Source organism: Leptonotus elevatus, chromosome 1 (genome assembly GCF_054856555.1).
Source record: "Leptonotus elevatus isolate MCC_2025b chromosome 1, RoL_Lele_1.0, whole genome shotgun sequence".
NCBI lineage: Eukaryota > Metazoa > Chordata > Actinopteri > Syngnathiformes > Syngnathidae > Leptonotus > Leptonotus elevatus.
In genome coordinates this window covers 45272771-45295447 of record NC_141239.1, presented here as the reverse complement: position 1 = coordinate 45295447, position 22677 = coordinate 45272771, and the positions used below count along the sequence as shown (strand labels likewise).

The 22677-nt window shown below is 39.7% G+C and overlaps 1 protein-coding gene across 1 annotated transcript in view; it reads left to right on the top strand.

The window, feature by feature from the left end:
- Positions 1–22677, top strand: part of elfn2b (extracellular leucine-rich repeat and fibronectin type III domain containing 2b) — a 92217-nt gene that overhangs the window by 2351 nt on the left and 67189 nt on the right. The window contains exon 2 of the mRNA XM_086084712.1: positions 1626–1763. The gene's annotated coding sequence lies outside the window, so the exon portion shown is untranslated. The remainder of the gene's footprint in view (positions 1–1625; positions 1764–22677) is intronic.

The following is a 22677-nucleotide window of genomic DNA, read 5'->3' as shown; positions in this document are numbered from 1 at the left end:
TCAGGTGGGAATCTGAGTGTGACTGTGCATGGTTGTGTGCCCTGTGATAGACGGGGTAAGCTCCAGCTCACCCGTGAACCCCACTTTATTAAAAAAAACAACAACCTTTTATGCAATTTGAAAATGATGTCCCCTCTGTATAATAAATAATATGTAGAATATGGCTCACAAATTTTGTCGCTGGCCACATTGCAGTTGTGGTTTCTGTCAGAGGGCTGTTATGACTGAATACATAGGTATGTATAACTGACTCATATTCCTACATATACACAACAGATTAATAGGAAACTAGTTTTGAAATTGCAAGTAATTGAAAATAGTCAACTATTGTTAAATTTATTTTCAAAAGGTGTTTTTTAACACAAAAAAAGTGTGCAATCTAGTACAGTGGTACCTCGGCGTTTGAACATAATTCGTTCTTGCGAAGTGTTCAAAGTCCAAATTGTTCAACCTCCGAAAGATTTTTTTCCCATAGAAAATTATGTAAAATGCGTTTAATCCGTTCCCAATCTCCAAAAACTGAAAATTCCTATTTTAATTTATATTTATGTTTTTTACATTTACAATACAGTACAGTATTTAAACAATAAAAAATACCTTACCTTTTTTGTTGTGGTGTGATGGCAATCATTGGATGATAAATGCTATGTTAATGCTAGCTTTAGTTCAGTGCTGAGTTTGTGTATTTTACATTGGGAATATTATTAGACTACTAAGCGGTCCTTCCGTGTGTTGTTTAACGTCAGGCACGTTGTTGAACAGCTAAGGGGGGTCTTCATGCCAGTATTTACAGAAGTAGTCACGGTAGTTACAACGGCGCGATAATCTCCTTCTTAATTCTACTGTGGTTCGTAGCACTATGTTTTTCTTTGCTGCCACTGGCACTATTGTCTTTCTTTGGGCCCATGGCGAAGAAAATTGTCGTGGAAAAATCAAAATGCACCAACAAATGTATGGAGCACCTCCGGGAGTATTCACGATCTGACTGAAAATGAGCAGCGCTTCGTCTAAACTACGGCAACGGGAGCATTCGGCATCACTCGGCTACCCGTTCAAGGTACATTTGGCTTAGCTTGCTTTCCTTGGGTGTTCAAACTCCGAAAATGAGTTCAACCTCCGAGGCATTTTTTACTCAGATATTTTGGTTGAAGTCTGAATTGTACGAGTTCCAAGGCGTTCAAACTTATTAAAAGTCAGTTTGCAATTTAGCAACAGATTTTTAGCAAAAAACATGAAGTAGACACATGATTTGCTTTGGCAGGCCACATACAATGACGTGGTGGGCCTGATCTGGCCTTTAATTTAGCACCTGGAGTGGTGAACATTAGCATTACCCCACTGCAAACAAAGACACAATTATTTTATGCCTTTTCAACCTTATCAATAACTGAGCATATTATCTGCTTAAAGGAAGATTTGCCACTTAACTTGTAGGTGCTTATTAGATTATGCAAAACTACTAATAAATACATATGTTCTTATCTAAAAGAGGACATGTAGCTGTTTGTGTGATATAAGAAAGGGAGACAGACATCAAGCGCGATTCAAATATTTCTCTCTCTCTCTCTCTCTCTCTCTCTCTCTCTCTCTCTCTCTCCCCCTCTTCCTCTTCCTCCCACTCTCAGTCATCCTCTACACCACCGCGCTGCTGCTACTGCTGCTGAGCCTGCGACGTTACGGTGGTGGATGAGAAAAAGAATAATCTCCCCTCTTTTCAGCTGCAGCCAAATGGACGCACTGTTTGGAGAGGAAACAAGTAAAAGGTACAGTAGCCTACTCAAATCCATTCCATCTTAATATTAACACCCCTTGCCTCTTGAAATGATATAAAGCCTTGCAAAGATAAATATTGTGAGAGAGATCGTGCGCCTGCACTTGAGACTTCTCTCTCCGCTGGCTTGAGCTGTCATCCCGCAGTATTTGGTTGTTATTTTTTTTTACCCTGACTTACAGCAGCGTGGGTTCAGTGTTAAGCATGGGAACTGTGTTGGCGAATGACCCGTGTGGGATTGTTTCTTCTTCTTTGCTGTAGTTGTTGCTGTGCGCCACAAGACCATTTCTGCATGGTTAAAACGGGCATTGATTTAAAGTGAGGATAGGAATGAGTCTGGCAGGGGGTGCGGTGGGGTGGGATGGGGTGGTGGGGTTCTTATAAAGGATGGGAGGGGAGGGGGGGTTGCAGCGAAAGAAAGATTGGACGGGCTGCGCCATGGACAGATGTGCGAGAGGGATTTAGAGCCGTGGGAGGAATCACGCAGGGGATAAAACTGGCAGTGTGTGAGTGCATGTGTGTGTTTGAGGGTGAATGGCCCAGCTCAACAGAGCTGTTGACTTGCGCGCACGCACGCACACACACACACGTACATGCAGACTTCACCTGCAATGAGGGCTTGGGAGGGTGTCAGCTGCTTTGAGCACTCCTGCGTCTGCTCGTAATAGTGTGCATGTCAGTGAGTGAGTGTGAGAGAGAAAAACAGAAATTCCCGCCACTGGCAGCAACAGTGTCCGGACCACACAATCACCGCCCAGACCTTTTGGACGGGCAGGCAAGGAAGAAGATCCCAGGTCCAACAATAACTTAGTGGTAAATAAGCATCTCCGTTCATTGTTTTAATTACAACATAATAGTGACATATATGTTCTTGTAGTGCATGTGTGAAGCGCAGTGGGTAACTTCAGAACCATGGATAGCGCATAGTGCTGAGCCAGCACGTTGGTGGGCTGTGAACCCCCTCCCTTATGTTGGGGAGATTGCATGCTTGATTATGCACATGCATGCTTGATCAGATTAGAGCAAACACGTTCTGATCACATTAGTCATTTGGGGGTTGGGAAGGGACACAATAGCATGTATTTATAGTTCAACATGCAGCAGTCCAACTAGGGTACTGGCACAGTCTGATGAGATTCCATGCAAGCATTGTAGCAAAAAAAATTGGCCTATATACAAATGATGATGCTTATTTTGATGTTAATAGAAAATCACCTGTGGTACCCTATATTTGGTGCAGGCAGTGTGGGTTAAGTTCCCACTCAGTGACGGTTTAAATGTGAATCGTTGTCTGTCTACACATGGACAAATAAGCTGGTTACCCCTTATAACACATTCAACTACCGTGCTTGTCGATGCTTATAGGTGTTGTTTTTCCTTGTGTATGAAATGTGCTATACAAATAAACTTGCCTTGCCTTTCCTAGCATAATAATAATAATAATAATAATAATAATAATAATATACTTTAGAAAATGTAAAGTAACCAATAAAAATCACATGGGGATAGAAAAAGATTGAAAATAATTTGACCATATAAACAACCAAGGAGTATCCTTTAATAACCATCACATGTGTGTTCAAACTTGTAAGACACTATTTAAAGAATGACAAGTAGTCACTGTGCTGTTTGGTGACATGGTGTGTACCGCATTGATTAATTAAGGTAAATGAGGCATATAGAAAATAGATGAATTTATATGGAATAACAGAAACATACTGAGGTAATATTTTCCTCTAATATGTTAAAAATGGTATAGTATCAGCTCAGTGGAAGACAATGCAAACTTGAACATTATTATCTTTGTAAAGGAGTTTTTCCTGATGTATGTTGATCACAAATGTGATCTAAAAAAAAGTGTGTTTCTGGTGAGTGTGTATTAAAGTGAAATGGAAACATTATAACAACAAAGCTGCTCTGAATAGCTCTTGGGAGTTGTCAATTGCTCCTTGAGTAGAAGTAAAACCTTATTATTATTGATAGTTTGCAATGCAAATATGAATAATTAAAATGCTACCTCCTGGGTTTCAAAATTTACATAAAAGTAGGTGTTGATTTTTTTTAAGCTATTAACGGAAAGGAGGCTTCAGTGTCAGCTGCGTCAAACAAAAAACACATTTGTCAATAGGACATTTGCCCTGACCAATAATCAATATTTTGTACATGAGCCTTAGAGTACAATATGAGTCTACCCTGCCAGTAGGTATGTAGTCTTATAGAGAGTTGTAAATTTGCTCTCGCTGCAGTCAATAGTCAATCACTGGCCACGCCCACTTGAATTCAGGAGCTCCATCGGGAATGTAAGTGAAGCTGCCCTGGCCCCACACCATTTCTCCGAGTTACTTCATTCCTGCATTGCTCCGCTCTCCCTCCAAAACCCTGCATTTATTTGTCCCATTGTTTTTATCTACGGCTAGAACCTTCCTTCATGATATCAATGCTTTCCAATGTTGCTTGTGGAGGAATGATGAGCAGTCTCCGATCAATTGCAATCACAGATCAGTGGCGGAAAAGAGGGGGAGAGGAAATCAGTAAAAGAGGCAGGCCTGGGAGACCTGAATAATGACCACCTACCTTGCAAACTCACTGCCTTGTTTCTTTGTAATCTGGAGTTCATCAGAACCGTATTGAACTATGTTAGTCATAATTCAGGAAATCCATCGTGCTGTCTGTCGGGGGTGCCCTGAGAGCTGATGGATATTGTGCAGCAGAACAAAAAAACACAAGGTGAGGGCGTAATCAAAGACAAAGTGAGGCTGGTGTTTGCTGAACCACATAAAAATAAGAAAAATAAGTATCTCTTCACGTAGCTTCGAATCAGATGGTAAAAGGCTGAGCAGCAGTTATTACCACCATTCATCTAAGCACAGGGACAAAATGGATCGTTTGGATTGTCATTTGCTTGTCTAGTTAGCAGAGTTGTGCAAAAATCTACACTACTGTAGTGATGACACAGCGGAGGGGAGGCTTATATCTTAAGTGCAAATTAGATCATACGAATAGAGGACAGTCAATTTGCGTCCATTCCAATTGTCCTATGCCATCCAATATTTATTTTGTTTGTGTAGAGTTTCCTGATTATGTTGACCAGGAATGGGCAAGTGGTTCACCTCAGAGGAGCTCTCGATTAACATTTGAAAATAAAAGTTTTTACTGTAGTGGAGCAGTTTTAATAAATGTTCACCACTAGATGACAGACATTGCTTAAGAGTGCCTACAACCTTAAGACTGTAGTTCACCAAAGAAGAGAGCAGGTCTGGCAAGAAGCCAGGATCAAATTAGGTCAAGAAAATGGGGGCTTTCATGTATATTAGGAAGCTGATTATATGTTCACTGGATCCAAACACAAACCTAACCACCTAGTTTGTTCAAAAACGCTATCAGCCAGATTTCAAACCAAGTCTCTGCTACAACACCAATCCCAAAAGTACCGCAAACAGCATTTGTCTATTTTATTCACGAGAACCGTTGACAGTTCATTTAAAGTGCATGAGGTGTTACTAAATAAGTGGCCTCCAAAAACATGGATATATTCAACAGTTAATAAGTATTACAAATAGGTATAGTGGCTTAATTGGACAAGCAGCTGGCACATCTACAAAGCAGAGAAACTTTACCACCCTATACTGTACGCACTGAAGTCTTATACAGGTGAGTGAGTCAACCTATTATATTGGAGGACTTTGAATGACATGCAGGACAAAGATACGGTACCGGTTGTATAATATTAATATCTTTACAGTCTTTTGGCGTTTGAATGTGGCTCCAAATTGAAGTGCCTGATTCTTGTCTTAGCCCATGCTTTTGATTTTAGAAACAGCTTGCAAAAATGTGGTTGGGCAACCAAACTGATACATCCCTCCACAATTTGGTAAACGTCGGTGGAGGTCTTGGCTTGATTGAGTTCCTTTTCAGTTAAGAAGGGTTAACAGCCAAAGCCATTAGTGCTGTTAAAGCATCCTGACCTCAACACTCAGAGAGGCCAACACACATTGGGCTTTGGCGACTGAATTAATTCACGTGGGTGCCTCGGGTCAATTGAATTATGGAGCAAATTTGGCGGGTCATTAGTTCTACTTCAGCATATGTGATTAGTCAGGTAAAGAAGGCACACACACAATAATCCGCTGGAAAGGATTCATTATATTGTCCTACTTCTTACTGTAAAAAATGTTTACAAAAAATTGTACACTGGTTAAAAAAGTCTACATACCCCTGTTCAAATGCCAGATAAAAAAAAAAAAGGATTATTTCACAACGTATTCCACCACCATGTGACCTATGGCCTTACAACTATAACTCAATAGAAGATGTGTATGGTTTTTCCCCCGAAAGGGGATGTAAAAATAGACAACTGAAACAAAGTGGTTGCATAAGTATGCACACCGTCTTACAACTGGGATGTAGCTGTGTTCAGAATCAACCGTATTCAAACTCATGAGCAGTGAAAGTCAACACACACCTGCCACCATTTAAAGTGCCCCAAATCAAATGTTTAAGTAGGCTTTTCCTGACATAAAAAAAAAAGAAGAAAAAAAAATACTAATAAATTTGGGCTCTTTTCCAGCAGAAACCTGAAAGTTTTGTGCTATCCCTGGCTACTTTTTTTTGAAGTCTTGATACTTGTAATTTTTTCAACCGGCCCATGTCCAGATGAAATAAAACAGCCCCAAAGCATGATGATGCCACAATCTTGTTTTCTCTATCTCTCGTTTTCTTTTGGTGATTAGCAATGTTGTGTCTGTGCCATGTATACCTTTTGGAATCATGGCCCCAAAAAAAATCAACATTGGTTTTATCAGTCTATAACATATTTTCCCACGTGTTTGGGAGATTATGTTCTGGTCCAATGAAACCAAGATTTACCTTGTTAGCCATTATTCCAAAAAGTACGTTTGTGAAGTGATTATTGGAAAAAGCTTTGAAGTTATTTATCTTGGTCTCATCTTTATTTTATATCAGAAAAAAATGGCATTTGAAGACACTATTTTTTTAATCCACGTCCACAATGGATTGTGTTCAACCTCAGAGGCTTCAGTGTATACTTTTCCTAATTAAATAAATAAAACCCCAACTGAGTCTTGAAAATAATCTAACCTCAAGCAATTGGCTAGCAGCCAGACTATAGGGTGTACCCCACCTTTCTCCCAAAGTCAGCTTTAAATTAGCGCCAGCCTACTCACCACCTAATGAGGACAAGCGGTACAGAAAATGGATGGATGCCATCCCTCGGTGCTGTTCTCGATGTACATTATGTAATCTTATGTTACACCGTGTTTACAGTTCGTTTTGATCCTGTATTCAACAGGGTCGCTTGGCCCACCTCCGCTAACTCCACATTCCAAGGCACAACCTCTGTATTGATTTCTGTATCCAACAGGAGGGATTATGCAAAGATCCTAAGAGGGATAACCCTTGGGATGCATTCTCACTAACTCACTCCTCCACATGTCATACTGGGCCGCAGCGTACAGTGTTCACTTTCAGCCTACCAGCTGTTGCAGTGCAATCAATACCACGGTCATGTTTCACAACTCGAGTCACTCCCTGGATGCCAGGAGCTTGTGGGAGATCCCCCTCAGGCAAGAGATGGAGAGTCGCGGTTGACAATGATTCGCTGATGAGGTTTTAGAAGAGAAGACAGCAACAACTTGTCATGGGAAGATGGCGTGCTGCTTTATTTTCTTTGCTGCAGGCTTTAAACACAGGGACAAGAGAAAACCCATCATCAACCTTTGCAAACTCTCTTTGTCAATGTGCCTATTTGCTGTGATCGCTGCAGTCTTAATGTGAGAGCAATGCAGAGATGCTGGCCAACAGCAGTAATGAAACAAAGATGGTGAGAAACACAAACGGTTTGGCTCAGTTGAGCAGCTGTCTCAGATTTGAAAGATTGCAAGTTAAATTCTCCGTTCCCCTGTGGTTCTGTTGAAATATCATCGAGCAAGAGGTAAATGTCGTTAACATTTCTCACATGACTCTATGTGGCGTCATTATGTGAATGGTTGAATTAAGCAGCACTGTAAGGCTGTTTGAGGTGCGATATAAGTGCAGCCTGTTTACAACGACCTTACTGGAGCCCTTTGAATGCCAGCTTGTGTGACGCCTTGTTTCAGACTTACCTCCCTATCTATTATTGCAACTACCATATTGGTTTGGGAACGTTCTTACGAAATCACAAGAAGAGTTACAGAAAGAAGAGGTTGACATTGAGTGTTGTGATTTGAATCTGTCCAAATTGGAACACAACTATACTCACCATTTTACCCTCAGTTGAGTAGGATATTAGGCTCAACCTCGTTGGCAAAAGGGGTATGGAAAATGGATAAACTGATATTTTTTGTTTGTTAAAATAAATAAATAAATAATCATATATATATATATATATATATATATATATATCCTGTTTAATTCAAACACGCTTGCTTGCAGCGTTTTTTTGCTTGCGTCACCACAACATCCTATTTCCGCCATATTCTTTTGGCTTGAATTTTATTTCGGAAATTTTTGGTGGCCGAATATTCTGTGCATCACTAATATATATATATATATATATATATATATATATATATATATATATATATATATATATATATATATATATATATATATATATATATATATATATATATATATATATACATACATACATACATACATACATACATGTCAAAAACTGCTTCGAGTGACAGTAATCTGTACAAACCAGTAATGCTCAGGTTAAGATCCTAAGGCTCAACAGATGCTTTCTAAATCCGGTCTGAGAGCTCTGACTCAATGAGTGGTCAATTTGCTTCATTTACACCAGCTGCTGGCATAGACATTCACTTATTAAAGAGCTTTATACTGTCACGTGATGAAACCCTCTCAGCAATATTTAACATAATGACAATATTTATCATCTCTGTTCAAAATGAACACCTGATGATTTTCTGTCTTGCATGTTGATAGTACCAACACAGCAGCCCTATGTGCTAACATAGTGACAAAGTGCTGCGTCATGACCCGATGTTGCGGAAACGGTTGGATGGCGACAAGCTGTTATCAGAGAAGGGGAGGGGGGAGTGCTTATCTGTGTCTGCTTGATGAAAGGTGTTGGCTCGCCTTTGGCGACTCACAGAAACAGTACGAATGTAGGTGATATAGTGTGTAAAAGAGTGTGTATTGGTGCATGGACACCCACACAATTTTTTGTCCTTTAATTCTGACTTGACGGCCAGCGTGAACCGGAGTTTCAAGCTAGCGTGGCCAGGTTAGAGCGCCTCATTGTCATGACATGGAAAATCTCAGCTGTGACTCAGTGAAATATGTATTTTAGCCATCGTAGGGTTGAACTAGTCACTGTGTGTTTTTGCGCCAGTGTTGTTTTGTGTTGGCTTAAGAAAGATGCTAGATGAAGTAGCATCCATGTTTCCAGACTGCAGTATAGGAATTTCATTAGTCAGGTTTCCATCCAATTGTTTCAAATGTTTTAAGCGAATTTACTGCAAATGCGCAAAACGAGTATGCGACTTATGCCCGTTTCCATCTGTTCTTCTTCTGCGAATTTTGAGGGTGGCGGTATACAGCATAGAGATGTGATCCACCAGTAATTTAAAAGAAGAAGGAGAACAGAAAGCGACTGCTGTGCGATGACGTCATATGAGTTTGCTTTTGTAATTCTTGATAAACCGTAGTGTTTCTTTGATGTTTTCCATCTAAAATTGCATTAATATTTCTTTAATTATTCCAAAAATATTTCAGTTTCGTCGTCCCCCAAACATTCCTTACTTTATCGTCCGCCATTGCTTTGTGACTACAAACGTAAGTGTGACGAAATATCCGGTCAAAACGTGCGTCGTGTATCCGGTTAATTGCTAAACCTGTTTCTATAGGCAAAACTCACATTTTCCTTTTTTTCGATACGCTTCAAAATTCACCCCCGCTAAGCGTAAAAACTTTTGGGGGGGATTGTGGGCCCTTTTTCGAATTTCTAGCAATTCCATTCAGTTTTATTTTTGCATTTCTTGAAAATTAGAATAAATATGGGTGGATGGAAACCCGACTACTGACAGTTGAGCGGGGCGGGGTTTTAATGCTTTCCGCTGGTACGCCCACAGCGTTCAAGAGAAGATTCATCTGCCACGATTTTAAAGTCTCATTTTACATACTTGGCAATGTTTTTAATCATTCAAATTTGAGTTGTTAACAACACTCTTTGCTGTGATGTGTCAAATTTAGAAGATATTTATTTTCAATTTACAAGACTTTCACATTTTTAACTGGAAAAAAACATTCATGTTTAAACGGATGACGTCAACTCACTTTTAATAATCCGCATTCTTACCATTATTTTTACCATAGAGATTTGTATGGAAATTAATAATATTCAATGTTACTTAAAATGTTCTTGCACAATGAAAGTGTTTATGGCGGTAACAGTTAAATCCTGACTAGAACAATAAAACATGCATTACCTAGGCCCCCTGACTGTTGGAGGGACCTGCACACATGTCAAAGGTCAATACAAATTTAGTTATTTTCCCAGTACAGTAACAGCAGTCTTCAAAAACATACAATGAACATTTTGTACAGCAGTTTAACAAAAACACAGGCCAAACATTAAGTTTCATTTCAAAGAATGCATTGCTATTCTTGTTATCATGACATAGTTTTGTTGTGTTATGGTAAAATCGTTCTGTTGTCCACTTAACTTGACATGCTGTAAATTCAATTTTTTATATCAAATTTGAAATTGTGATTTGATGTTTTAGCTCCAAGGAGGCAGGAGATTACAATAATAGTAATAACAATACAATTAAAAGATACATTTGTCCTTGGTTCTCAGGAGGCTATCTATTGGAGGTATTGGAGGTCCAACAGTATTATTATAGAATTGAACTTTAGACATTTCACTCTATGTGCCCTAACCACTTTGAAATGATGGCACTTTACAGCTATTTCATGGATATCTTTAACCCCCATTTCTGAAAGTACTTTTGTCAGATTCACTATAAAATTTTTGTTCAATGAATAAAACTTACTTTATGATGGCGCCATTACATCTTCACTACCTCTCTTGTGTCAATTACATTATGGTCCTGAGCTACAATAAATGTTTTTATATATCAGTAATTTTTAACAGTGTAATTGATGCTACAGAGTAGAAGCCATGCATTAAATTATTTTTACCTGCGAAATCAAACATTTGGACAAACTTTCAGATATAATGATTTCCTGAGGAAGAAGCACATAACTCATACAATATGCAACTTTTTTTTTTCACAGCAACATCTTATTTACAGCATGTGAGTAGGGAGCACTGTTTATTAATGTAGTATTGATTTCTTCATTTTTTCCCCTTTAAATTATTTTATTTTATTTTATTTTATTTATTTAACTCTTTGACTGCCAGACGTTTTCAGAAAAGGGATGCTGTGGGTAACAGCCGATTTAAGCATTTTGACTGATCTTTCAAGGTCCACAGAAAATTTTGTGTTTGGACTATGGAAACACACATACTACCAAATGAAAGATTGAACTCTCATCTTTCATCAGAAAAAAAAGTTTGTTTCTACCTTATTCCGTTTTTCAGTAATCAACAATAGAAAATGGTTAGTTTCACCCAAATGCTCTGTTTTGGACCAAAATACGGAGAAATCAAGCTTTTTGTGAAATGATATTATTTCATGCACTAAATTTGACACCTTTTTTTTTTTTCCATGAATGATGCCACAAACACCTAAACAGTGCTTTACTTCTGTAATACACACCACCAACAATGAAAAAGTGTTTTTTGATAGCAAAATAAGTTTATTTACATTCAACAGTGTAAGAATTTGACAAAACAATTTGGCAAACTATTTACAAATGTGTGCAACTGTGGTACTATTTACAATTGTGTGGATGTTTCAAATACAGTTTTTCTTTTTGTAACACTCCCCTGCGTGCAAGGGGACGCAGCAGGATTTGCACAACAGATTAGTTTCACTGCGATTGCCCCTTCGCGTGCAGACGCTACACTTTCTTGCCGGCCTTTTTTTCCGGGGAATAGCAAGTATATATTGCAGTGTGTGTTTGGCCATGTTGCCATCAAGTCTACTCTCAGGATCATGACGGTGACCTGGTGTAACGTCTGGCTTCCTCATGTCCTTCAGTTCCTATACCGGGTGGTAGATGTTCTAATCCATCTTATCCACTCCATTCATGGTGGCATCGTAGTCCAGAACCAGTGTCTTCTCCGTGATCAGACTGTACCCACTCCTCCGATGAATATGCATTGGACTCAGGGTACTCTTCATAGTCCGATTGAACGTCCGCCTGTGCAGAAGTGCTCGGTTGTGCACCGCGTTTTCCGCCGTTAGCATCGCTAGCCGGTGAGGCTTTACGACGTGATTATAGCCGCGCATCAACGCTTCCAACTTCGGCGTCAACCTCGGAGTCACCATCATCATCATCGTCGTCATCAATGTGCTCTTTAGCATTGGTCGATGCTTTTCGTTTTTGAAAAAAATGCACAAGCGTGAGCTGCTTGCAACCGGTCGCCATTTTCGCTTCCTCAGCCATTCTCCCCTCAACACTCTAGCTCCGCCTCACGTCTTCTACTGACGCCTACCCGATCTTGTCCAAAGAGAGTCATCGCTGCCATCTAGTGCCCAAAAATAGTCATTATACTAACTAGATCTGCTTGATACATTCAGCACAGCTGGCCAAGGCTTTCCTCCACCCGTTTCCAAAAAACAAAAACATAGTGAACGTCTTTTAACGTCTTTGGCAGCCCTCCTTAGAATTTTACTAAACATTATTAAACGTTTTAAGCAGTCAAAGAGTTAATTGAGAATACGTATTACGAGACTGCTAGAGTCTAAACATAATGACATCATAAATATATAATTATAAATCTGAAGGAATCATACGGTTACTCTGATTTGTCACTGTTTACAGTAAATGTGTGTGAACTGTACACGTGTTCAGTCAGGACCATCTGCCACTATCTCTCCTTCGTGCCAACAACCCTAAAAAACCTAACCCATGCAACTACCCACCCACCACCAACCCCAATTACACAATAAATGTTTCAACGTGTGGAAGAAAACATGAGTGTGAATAAGTGAGGAGTGAACATGCAGGAAGGCGAGTGGGTGTTGTTCATCCAGCACTGTAATTGTAAAAGCTTGATGAGGATGAAAGGGCAAAGACGAAATATATGGAAAGACTTCAGCCTCTGCGGTGCTACACTCTGATAAAAACGTTTGAATCTTTGTGCACGCACGCACCCACACACGCACACACTTGCGTACAAAGTGGATTTTGGAATAATGCCTTGTTTTTTGTCTACTGGCCTAGATTCATATGGCATCTGTGCTGCACAATCATTTCTCACTCGAGCTCGATCCGTTGTTATCACTCTGCTCTTTCACTCATTCGTGAATACTCACTCACGCTCTCTCTCAAACACAGACACACACTTGTCATGTCCAGTCAGTCTCACTTTCCCCCTTGCTAGCCATCCTTCACTCTTCAGAGCAGCGTGCTAAGATCAGATTATAAATATTTTAGCTACGCATCTGCACTTTCATAAACAGATAGTGTCTCTATTCTGTATGTGTGTGCGTATTTCTTGGCACAGTTTAGTGAGGATGTATCAGAGTGTCCAACTGAAGAATCTGTTTGCATTTTAATGTGTGACACAGCTTTTAGAAATGGAATGTCTGCCTTAAATGTTTTTTGCAGAATTATCAAAATCTTATATATGTTGTTAATAACTAATCAAAGCCTTATATGTTAGCTTTCACATGGCATAAATAGTAACTGTAAATTGTAATAAATTGGCCCCTAGTCAGTCAGGTGATCTGGGTGTTGAATTTGGTGCGGTTTGCATCCTATAACCTGAAAAACACGCTTCGGTGTGAATGTGAGTATGAAAAAGCATCGTAAATGAATTCACACATTGGTATTGTTTTTTGATTTTAAGTTTTACTTGTTTAATTATGGTTGGTGGCTCCTTGATCTTCCTTCCTCTTATCCATGCAGCAGCCTTTTATCAATATAGGGCTTTTATTTGAATATGTGTTTTTGAGTTTTCAAAGTTTGCGGTTTGACATACTCCTCACCGTCAAGGAAATTGCAACAGTTTTTATTCACACAAAGTTACTTATACATTAGAGTGCAACAAAATAAAGTGTAAGCTGAATTCTGTATATTTAAACTAATAACTAAAATTATATCTAGCACACAGCGTAAATGAAAAAACAACTACTGTAACACTTTCTCTATAAGTCACAATCGTCACCGTAACGCTCTTGGCCAAAGGTTTTCATCCACGTCGCAGCGGATATTTTCCCTTGCAATGCAACGAGGAAAAACACGTCGTGAATGTCTCAACCATCCTCTACACTGATCCCCTGTGATATGCTTGACTAATGTTGACAATTGAACAGATGATTTTTCACATTATGACTTACTCAATGAAATCCTACTGTGTACTGTAAAACAATACAGCATTTGTGTATTTGTGTATTGTACACATTGTGTAATGTATATACTGTGTTGTACGTTGTAATTATAATCATAAACTTTACTATAAATCCTGAATGTTCTTATGATGGCACGAACTGTGAATCGTTTGAGATTGGGATGGACCCTCAAGCCAGTCTCCCTTGTGCTCAAACCATGGTTCAGCACATGTTCTATTACAGTCCTTCTTCTTACTCCTCCTCCTCTCTGTTCTCTTCCTCCTCCTGCTCCTCTCTGTTCTCCTGTGCTCCTCTCACTCTTACACTTCTCCTTCTCTGGTTGCTCTCTTCAAGGTTCTCCATTGTTCACCAAACACAAAGGAGGAGGCTCAAGGCACTTATATGTTTTAGTCCTGATTAGGGATGCACCAAAATGAAAATGGTTGGCCGAAACACGAAAAAAAAGATTATGCCAATTTTTACTATCATTGCATTTATTATAATTAATTCAAATTATAATATTTAAAAAATATATTTATTTAGCACTGGCATTTTGACCAAGCACAATATAAATTGAAATGTGTCCACACTGCAGACATGTTGGCTAATGGTACATTAAAACACCAAACGAGGGTTGAGCATTTTCTGGCGATCTCACCTTATAGTCAATGTTGTTCGTACAGGCGGGGACAGATGTGTGCGGCGGGACAAGGTGTGGCGCACTTAAAATTGGCACATTCACACATTCACCAACATTTTAAAATAAATAAATACATTTGTTCGCACCAGCTAATCGACTTTGGGAATGAACTGCAAAGTCATACACAGCGTCCTGTACAGGTCTGTCACCACCCGGAGATAGCGGTAAGTGTTTCTGTGTTTAAAACTGTTGATAGCAATAGTGCTAGCATTAGCTTAAGTATTCCGGTAAAAAAGTGAAAGCGTTTGAGGGGCTCTTATAAAAAAAAGATAAGGGAAAGCGCTGCGGGAGAAAGAGTGGCTCACCTGTACTGCAGTACACAGCAGTTCTTTCTTTTTTAGACCCACTTAAATGTTGTACACCAAGCAACGCCCCTCTCCTCCGGTGTGCGCAATCACACCGCACTGCTGCGACCGACCAGTGCAAAATCACAGCGAGAAGCGAGGTGGACGTTGACCCCCGCGTTCGCTGTTTAATTCAAACAGATGCTTGCTTGCAGCGGTTTTTTGCTTGCATCACCACAGCATATTTCGACCACATTTTTGGGGGCTTTAATGTTATTTGGGCCGTATGCCGAAAATTTCCGGTGACCGAATATTCGGTGCATCACTAGTCCTGATAGCTAATTGCTCAAGAGATCTGAATGTGTTGAGTTTTGTACGCCTGTGTGTGGTAGGTTGATACCACTGAGATGTCACATGAGAAGTGTATGTAACAACAGAACATTGTAAGTAGTGTTTTGACAAGTTAATGTGCAATTGACTGCAGAGTGTATTGTAGGTTGAAGCTTTAAGCTTTTACATGAGATGTGTGTGCAACAACTGAACATTGTGTGTTGTGTTTAGACAACAAGGTGATGTACAATTGGCGTCAGTGTGTAAAGAAGGAAAGTCAGAGTCTAGGGGAGTCATAAGGGAGTGTGAAGTACAAAAACACTAACATGGTACTGGGTAAAACTCTAAATAAACAAAACCAACAAAGTTCGGAGAAGACAAAACTCAAAGTAACAACAAAACGCTAGAGTGGTGACAGCGACAATGATCCAACCAAGACTGAACGAAACCAGGGAACGAAATACAAGCCAACTAACGAGACGGGAGACACCTGGACAAGACAAGTGGCCGGGGGAGATGATTGGATGACACAAGGAAACAGGATGACGAGTACAGGTGCAAACAAAACCTAACAAGCAAGACAGGACACCAACCATAACAATCAGATCACTGCAAACGAGAAAACCACATCATGGACTGGGACAAAGCAAGCATCATTGGAACAGAAGAACAAAAATACAAGATGGATAAAAGAAGCAATAGAGATTAGGAAACGGGGAACGGACACACTAAACAGGGACGAAGAAACTTTTCAGCTTTCCCAAACATGGGATCCACTTCTCTGGAGATCATCGAGCGATGGAGGGCGTAGTCGGTGTGGAGCGTCACATGACAGCTCCGCCACGCCAGCTACGCCCAGAAACATCAGCTGATAAGACACGTCACAACTGTAAGTTTGACAGCTGCTGAAGAAGGCGGCAATCGTCGCCAAAACTAGTCAAGGTAAAGCAAAAAGAAAAAACACAGGATGATTTAAATAGATCAAATAAAAAAACATCAACTTTCCAACAGTTGAAATGGTCCAAATCAGAGCTTTCTCCATTGGATCCCACTTGTTTTCAATGAAAATATGGTAGCCGGCCTACCCGTAATGTACCGCGCCGCAGAGATGCGCACTTCGCTTATTGTTAGTGAGATTTGACTGTAGCGTCGGTTCACAAATTTTTCCGCACCTTGAGTCACTGACCAGACCCTTTAATGATGTGTGGACATGAAAGTGTGCAGTCGTGAAAAATAGTCCCAGAGAACGCATATACACCTTCAACAAGATAGCAGTGCTAGCAATATTAAGCTAGCATTGGCACTTGTAAACAAGCTGATGTTATCCACAGCTGCTACGTTAGTAGCATGACTTATTTGTGATGAAGTTGCTGTATAATATTGAATGTTATTGGTTTGGTGTGGTTTAGTGAGAGAGCTTTTCATTTATTTTTTACAGACCATTGTACTCATGTAGGATTCTACAGTCAGGTCATACTGACAGTTTAAACAAGTATATATATATTTTTAATTGCAAATCCCCTTTAATGAAAGTTATATGATGATGTTTTGGACCCTGAAGTGTTGCCTAAATCATTCAGCTAGTGTAGCGGAACAGACGAACTGCAATGTATCATATTTGCAGGTGATACCCATTAGATATGCCTTCATGAAAGCTTGTAGCAAGTGGCTTGAATTCTAAATTCTTGGAAACCCTTGTGAGTTCTGAGGAATGCTATCTTGGGCAGTCAGATATTTTCCACTCGCTCGGCCTCATTCAGTTGACATTATCCTTTCTGTCCGTCTGTCCTTGTGAGTGTTGGATCCAAGCCATAGTCAGTCACTTGAAGCTAACCAACCAGAGGGGACAGTTTAGCATCATGGAAGGGTCTCGACCGTGATTGAAATGCATTGTGGGACACATGCCTGAACACATCATGTGATTGCAGAGTGAATTGCTACACGAGTGGAGGGAATCATAGAGTGGATTACAAATGACAAACATCCAGTGACATTTTATTTATTAACTCACGTCACTTTTAATGTACTGCATATACAGTACCGCCATGCATGTAAAAGATTATAACATTAACATTTATCCCAGTTAAGATTTTTTTCCAAGGTAGTGAGTCAAGTCTGCAAGAAAAAAGTCATGATGACTTTAATGTAGAAAGAAGCTCTTCGTCCCAACAAATTGCTAGAAAAAGGACAAAAACATATATTTCTCGTCGAGATCGATAAACATATTGATTACCTTCCATCCAAGGAAGTTACTGCACTTTCTTCAATTTTTTTAAAACCACATATTAAGCGGTTAAGAAAATGGATGGATGGATATTTATGTGGACTGCAAATGTATAGTTGTCGTGAGTTCACAGAGGAGTCGCTCAGTCCATTGTGGCCAAACCAGCCGACATGTGCCAGACACACAGCGTGCCCACATCTGATAGGTTTAAATTCCGTAAGCGCCCAAACACTTAATCCATAAGACAAGCGAAGAAAATGTACACGTGTTTGGGTGTTTCTTGGACCGTGCATTTATAATTAAAATAAAGTGTGAAGATAATTAATGCAACCAACCAGCCAACTTAAAATTTCACATTATCACTCTGGCCCAGGAACAATATTTCCAGTATTCACAGGTATTATACTTGAGTTATGTTAGAGTTGACAACATTCATTAGCTTGCATGATGTGAGATGATTAAAAAAATCATTGTATTTACTGTATACTTCTCCAACTGACTCCCATTAAAGTAGAAAAAACAGCAGCAGCACTTTTACAAGATTGTTTCTTGAACTATCATTTAGTGAGTTGGCATGATGTTAGTAAAAGTTAAAGTTTGAATGCATTTTCTAATTGGGGGGATTTTGATTTGCCATTAAAGGTCTCATATTATTCAACTTTTCAACATACTAAAATAGTTCTCAAATGTGTAAAAGACATGTCTGTGACATGCGTTCGTCAAAATTGACTTTGGATCTAATATTTTTGCTGTCCCTAAATCAGCCAAAAAACGCTCTGTTCAAAACAGCCTGTTTTAGGGGTGTGTCACTTTTATGTAAATAGCTGCACCAGGCCGCACCTTGGCCATACCTTTCTCTCTCGAAGGGGCAGTAATTTCGGTCATGGTAGTCATGTGCTAATGTTAAGAATGGAAATGACTGGCCATGGGAGCAGAAGAAAAGAAAAATACAGACATGTCTTTTACACATTTGAGAACTATTTTAATATGTGGAAAAGTGGCATAACGTTTTACCATAAGAAAAAGTAGCGTAACGTTACTACCGAGACTATGTTGTAGCGTTAGTTTGTGATTGTTTTAGCAATGGTTATTATGCCGTAACCGGCAAATCTCCCACGAAATTTATTATGTCTCCGATTTGCCGTGAATGCTTGTCGACATTTACAAGCGGTTATGAATAACACAAATGTGCACATTTAGGCCACTGCGCGGTCGCAACGTGCAAGCCGTCTTGTCGGGACCACTTAGCGGCCGGTTAGCGTCACAAAGTCATGTCAACTAGGTGGCGAGCTGCCAGTCACGGCAAATTAACCACCGCGGATTGTATCTTGAACAAAACAATACGCAACCGTTTCATATTATCCAACCACCGTCTGCTTTATCATATCTCACCTCTTGAAACCAAACGACCTCCACACTACAAATGTAGCTCCCACTTTAGGCACTAAAAATACACCGGTAATATGGTAGAAGGTGCACATCTCTTATTAGAAAGGATAGCAAGGAAGGCTAAATCAAAAATGTTAAACTTACATCTTTCCCGTTTGCAGTCGTGTCACACTGTTGGGACCGATCCATCATGTTTTAACGTGTTGCAAATCCACCTCTGAACATGCTTTCACTAACAAAACAGTCCTTTGAGAAATCATGTCGGTACACAAAAATAAAATTAATCCACTGTCTTCTCAAAGACTTGGGACGAAGAAAGCAACCACTTTTTCCTGATCAATGTTTCCCCTCTCCACGGAGCATTTGCGAGCAGGGAGAGAAAAAGAAAGGCACAGCCATCTTCTCGAATTTCAGTGACAAACCTTTACCAGAGGTGGTGCCACTAACCCGAGGGGGCTGGGTCGAGTGCACTTCCGTGTCTTTTTGACGTCACTAAGTCACGGAAGTTTAATCTGCCTGTTTGAAGCACACATTTTAGAAAGGAGCAGAAAGCTAAAGAAGTCGCGGACGGACTTTTTTCATGCCTGGTTGGATTGTAGACAGGCCGGGGATGCATATTATTCATAGAAAACTCCACTAAAGTGCATTTTCATACTATGGGACCTTTAAGGACTGCTGTTGTCACGATAGACAATACCAACCTCGATTAACCTCGATTCAATATTAGAAAAAAAGATATTTGATACTTGATACCGTTTTCGATATCACTTGTATTGAACATTTTTGAGGTAGAAATTTTAAATCGTCAATACTCATTAATTAATTCAAGCATCAAAATGTATTTGTAACCATTGCAATGTTCACTGTTCAACTTATTCAACTTTATATTGATTGTTTAAAAAATATATTGCGTAAAAAAAAAAAAACTGTTTATGGAGCAGCATGTATCTGGGTATGCACTTCTTTTCAGACCATACGTGATGCAACTTTAAACTTCTCCAAGTATGCGTTTAGCCTCTTTTTGATAACAACACTACAACGTATTACTGTACGTGTAAAATGGAGACAAATTTGCTTTGCTAAAAGTGCCCCGATGGACGTAAAAATAAACAGAGCTAACCATAAGCTTTAGTGTTGCGGATATTTTCTCAAGTAGAGTTTAGCGCCAACCACTTATTTGTAGCACTTACATGCTAACTAGTACAAATAGGCAATAATATTTACCCAGCTGTTGACAGCTGTTTGTGGTGGCTACCTTACAGATGTTTGGACCTAATTTGTCGTAAAACCGCCATGTAGCAGTGCTTGCAGACTGGCCGGTCACAGTTTGTGCGCTTTCCCAAATCATCAGCCTAGTACGGTGTACCCAAAGTACTTCCAGACACCACTTGCATTTTGGATGTTCAAGTAAAATGAGTTGTTAAGCATCTCCACTGGCTGTTGCCATTTTAGCTTGATTAGTATTGATTTTGCCGGTCGGAGACGGTCGAAGGCTTGTGGTGAAGCCATTGAAGGCTGCGGTTTCTTCTACGGCACTCTGTTGTACACAGCCACATCATTGGCGTCTGGAAGAAGCGTGCTTGTCTCTGTATTCTGAACGAGGCTGCAAGGCTGAGAAGTATCAAGAGCAAAAGGATTGAATGTTTTGTATCAATACTAGATTTTGTATAGATTAATATCGAGTTAACAACTTTTTTGACAACCCTATTAAAGACACGTTAATCTAAATATATGGCATTTTATGTATACAGTATTTATATGCTCTTTGAATGATGATTTTATTTCAATTAAGAGAACTGGCATATTCATATTTGGTATGGTCCAAAAGGCAAAACGAGCGTTGGAGGAATGAGCCGGACTATACCATGTTAACTGCAGGGCACAGTGGTTTTTTTTCTTTTTCTGACGAATGAACAGAACTGACAAACGTTTTCTGACGAACTTCAATCAAGAGTTTCCCCATCCTTTATTGAGCCGGGGAAATAGACTCTTGGGCATAGTGATAGTAACTACCTAAAATAACTTTAGATATATTTTTGGTGAGTACTTTGACTTTTTGGTGTCATTTGTATGAAGTCTGCAAGAATTTTGACCTGTAGCCATGAGATCCAACTTGTTAGTTTAGATATTGTGTTATTGTCACTAGTCACTACTATAATTTATGTGTGTATGTTTTTTTTTCTCCCTCCATTATTTGACACTATAAATACACTCTGACCTCATCAAACCTTTATTCTGATACTTGGTTACTGGCAGTTTAAATTTGAGTTTCACCCCAAACATCTAGATTCAACATTTAGCATTAGATTTTTAGTTAGCATTTCGATTTTGATTCATCATATAGATTAGACATTTGTACTTAACAAAAATTTATATTGACCATATAGATTTAACATTTAGAGTGAGATTTATAGTTAAAATGTATATTTAATTACATTTTACATTTTGTACTTTATATTTTGTACATTTTAGATTTAGAATTGTTGTCTGTAAATTGACAAATGTTGTTAAAAATGTGCAGAAGAGTGACAACATTTTTTACACCAGTTTTCTAAAGATTGTTTAAAGCTACATGTGACAAAAATAGTAGCGACACGGTGGGTGACTGGTTAGCACGTTCGCCTGCCAGCGCAGAGGACGTGAGATCGAGTCCGGGCTTCGGCCTTCCTGGGTGGAGTTTGCATGTTCTCCCCGTGCTTGCGTGGGTTTTCTGCGGCTACTCCGGTTTCCTCTCACATTCCAAAGACATGCATGGCAGGTTCATTGAACACTCCAAATTGTCCATAGGTGCGATTGTGATTGTGAGTGTGGATGGTTGTTTGTCTCTGTGTGCCTTGCGATTGGCTGGCAACCAGTTCAGGGTGTACCCCGCCTACTGCCTGAAGCCAGCTGGGATAGGCTCCAGCGCCCCCCAGTTTGGTATGTTTTCCCTTGTAAAAAATGTACCACAAATGGAACAAAATAGTAGTTACACCAATGGACACTTGGATCTTACAGGTAAATAATTGACTTTAGCAACAATTGTTCTATCCCAGCACATATACGTTGAATATGTTGTGGCCATATTTTCTCCACTGTTTTTGTGATGCAACCCTAAAAATCCTGCATAAGTGAAGATGAGAGGCAAGCTTACAATGACCTCTCTGGAGGTAAAATAGCTCATTCAGGCCCGAGGGATTATTGTGGCAATGGAGGACTGTTTTATGAGTGTGTGTTAGCAAATGCTGATGAGCAATCCTGCTGGCCACTGCTCGTGTCCTCATTATGTAGCAGGTATTTCCCTGCATGCATTGCACCGCTGCTGGCCCAAGCTAGCAAACGCACACGGCTGTGTGCGTGTTTGCTGTTTATGTGATGCTCGCTGTGAGGTTCCCTTGTAGGTCAGACTCGTGATTCAGCAAACTAATTTGAGAAGAAAGTCACACATGAATGCACAAAGCAACCACACGTTCAGGTGAATTTGCTTCCCGTAGCAGTTCCTGATGTCAGGGTCATCATCTTTTCACAACACTTTCTCTCTCTTCGTCTGTCTGATTCACCTGCCT